General features: G+C 47.5%; 1 long non-coding RNA gene across 1 annotated transcript; it reads right to left on the bottom strand.

The window, feature by feature from the left end:
* Positions 1-464: 464 nt before the first annotated feature.
* LOC142819958 (uncharacterized) lies at positions 465-2,645 on the bottom strand. Its single transcript, XR_012897649.2, has 3 exons — positions 2,456-2,645; positions 1,206-1,427; positions 465-746 (listed from the first exon to the last, which is right to left on the bottom strand). It is a non-coding gene; the product is annotated as an uncharacterized LOC142819958 (long non-coding RNA).
* Positions 2,646-3,187: the final 542 nt, after the last annotated feature.

Genomic DNA, 3,187 nt, shown 5'->3' with positions numbered 1-3,187 from the left:
AGCAACCCTGCTCATGGGTAGCTGCAAACAAATTGTCTCACGGGCCGCACATAGAATCCTGATGGGCTGCAGGTGGCCCTTGGCACTGGACGAAACTCCTGAAATTCAGAGCGGATGCCTTAAAGTCCACCTTAAATGGGTTATATGCCATCACTCATAGGCAGACTTGTATGGAGATTCACAACTAGCGATCCAGAGAGCAAAGAGTAGTACATTTCCCTTGGAACAAGGCATTCTGACACAACGGAAAATCATTGTGAAAAAAAAATCTGCATTTTTATCAAACATTGTTCAGGTTTTGTTTTATCCCCTTAAAACAAAATCAAATCTGGTTTGGAGTCAAACTTCCAAAACACTTCTACAACCAATAAAAATTGTGTTGTATCAACTTATTTCAGAGGGAGAAATATTCTCTCTTAACCAGCTCTTTTGTTCTCTGTATCACGTGCTTTGTGAGACATTCTTGCCTTTCAGGCAAAAGTTTCCTGTTAGAATTCAGTGTGTGGTCATATAATTTATTAATGTCAAATGGACTTTATCATCATCCTCATCTACCTGGGTTGAAATGCACGCTTATGTCTAGAGGCCTAGGCAATCGGGTTTGAAAATGCCCTAGATAATCAAGAGAGTAATGCTTTGAATGCATTAATTGGGCAGAGGTGGGCTTAGCCCATCAAACTGGAATATCCCAGAGATTTAAGAAGCTGGATTTTTTGCTTCCCCTTCGCTGCTGCCATAGTTAATGCCTGGAATTAAAGAGAGAGCTCTGTAATTGTACAGGACAGAGATTCTTGCTTCACTGATCAATTCCCCTTCATAAATTACTGCAGAAACAAAACCCTTTAGCTATGCTGACAATTAAGTAACATTCTGATAAACACCCCCTTTTGTTTTATTTAAATGAAAACGCCTTTATTTCTGCAGAGACGTATCTTGGAACAAAAAGATTCACTGTCCCCAAAGCTCAGTTAATTAAACACAGTATTTGCAATCTACCCAAACAAGCTGTTTTATGCAAGCTGATAACAGGGTTTCTATTTCATAACATTAACAACTGGGCTGTGCAAATGCAAGGATGTTAAGTCGCTGTGATCTGTTTCCATCGTCTTATTATCTGCTTCTGTCTGCAAACTCCAAACACAGACATCCCAATTAAAGCAGCTAAATGCCATGTAAACCAACCCAAAATGCTTTTTATCACTTACAAATGTCCACAGTTTAATTAAAAATATGATTTGCAGCTGGCCTTTCCTGGCCATGCTGTACTCCCACGCTCCGGTCTGTTTGAAATTCTGCCCCTCCTGGCTCCTTTGTGGCTTTTGTTCCTCAACGTAGCTAATAAATCCTGTGCAAGAAACTGTAAAAAACTATTCCTCCTGGGAAGAGTTGGCCCGGCGATGAGCCCTTGCATTTAGATGGAGTTTCCCCTAAAAGAGGGATGGTATCAGAACTTCGTGCAATTGTAAAAGGACCGCAAGTGGAATATGTAAGTTAAAGATCCCAACCCACTTTCAGAAATGACCTGTATAAACCACAGGCTGAACCTTTCTATTCTGGCAACTCACTGTCAAGCACCATCTGTGGTCTGGCATGATTTGAGTTAGCCGGATGCCCACTTTATCAAGGGTGTGGCAAGTTTCCCGCAGTCCCATAAAGTTTGTTTACAGCCACCAGTTCTGGCTCTCAGTGTTCTGTGCTGGGATCTAGCTCTAAATTATCCCTATATATCTTCTAAGAGCCCAGCAAGCAGTGGGAGTGTTGGTGATGCTGCTAGACAATATTGACCCTCTGTGGTTTGGCAAATTCTCTGGGTCAGCACTGGTCAGGTCCCAAGGGTGCTGGACTAGAGAGATTCAACCTGCAGTGCCTCCACAAGTCCCCGAAAATACCCATGTGAATCCACCCTGCATGGCTGGTCCAGAGCCCAAGAGAGTGTTGGTGAGTTTTTCAATTTTTTAACCCCATTGTTGGGGGTCCCTGGGTTGGAACCAAAGGAAAAGGGAGGGCTCAGATTCCCCTACTGGCCACCGGGAAATGTGGAGAGAAGCCTTCAGAGAGCAGGGGCAAGGACTTTGGCCCCAGTTGCACTGAACAGTTCTGGCCCCTGCTCTCTGAAGTCTTCGCTCCATGTTTTCCAGTGGCCAATAGAGGAACACAGGCCCTCCCTTTTCCCTTGGTTCCCACCCACGGACTGGGTAATAAGCAAGCCAGCTCCATCCATTCAGGCCCCCTGCTTCCTCCCACCTCAGCCTGTCCGCAGGCCTTTCCCCAGCTGCCCCTTCCTGGCCTCCTTGTGCACACGTGCTCCTCTCCAGCTCACTGACTTCACCTTTTCTTCAGGGCCTGGCTGCAGGCTCCCCTCTGAGGTCTACACAGCCCAAAGCAGCAGCACATACCAAAACCACTTCTGCCCTGCCCTTGAACCCCAGCCCTTCACAAGTCTTCCCTGGCTCACCAGTCCTCTCCTGCCAGAACGCCGCTGCCTAGGGCTCCCTCTCTGGGAGGCTGGCCCCTATGTCAGCCTCCCCCCTCCATGCTCTCATCAGTCCTCCTGGCATCTGACTCCAATCTGGCCCTCCCACGGGAAGGGGAAACACCTCATCCCTCCCGGAGCTCTCCTTTCCCAGCTGAGCTCACTCTCTGACCTTTCCCTCCTGTGTCCAATCCTCACAGCTAAGATGCCTCTTCAGCATCACCTGGGCAGAGCTGCGATGTCACAATATCCCTCAAAGGGCCAGCCAGCCTGGGACAGGTGTATGTCCCATTATCCTGGTCCTGGAACCGCATGTATGTGGATGGGCCTCTTGAACCCATGTATATTCCAAGGGGATCATATGTAGCAGCTTACAGGGCCAGGTTCTCTTTAGGTACCAGCCAGGCACTAGCTGGGTTTGGGGTTTAAAGGAAGCAGGGAGTCAATTATCCCCGTATTTATTTACCCAAAGGAGCTTGTGCGCACCCACTTATCAGCAGGCACAAGTTATAATCCTAGTGCCTTAGCAGCAACTGAACGGGGGCTGGTGTTTTCACTCCCCTGCCTGCTCTATGTTACCAGCAGAAGCTATCTCTCCATACCTGGTACTGCAGAGGCACAGGGCAATAACCTCCCAGCCACAGAATGTTGTGAATTACTGTGCATTGGGGGAGATGTGACCCTTCACACATGACTACATTGTGCCAGGAAGCA

Source organism: Pelodiscus sinensis, chromosome 26, assembly GCF_052426305.1.
Source record: "Pelodiscus sinensis isolate ZL-2025 chromosome 26, ASM5242630v1, whole genome shotgun sequence".
Classification (NCBI taxonomy): Eukaryota; Metazoa; Chordata; order Testudines; family Trionychidae; genus Pelodiscus; species Pelodiscus sinensis.
This window is presented reverse-complemented; position numbering and strand designations above follow the sequence as displayed.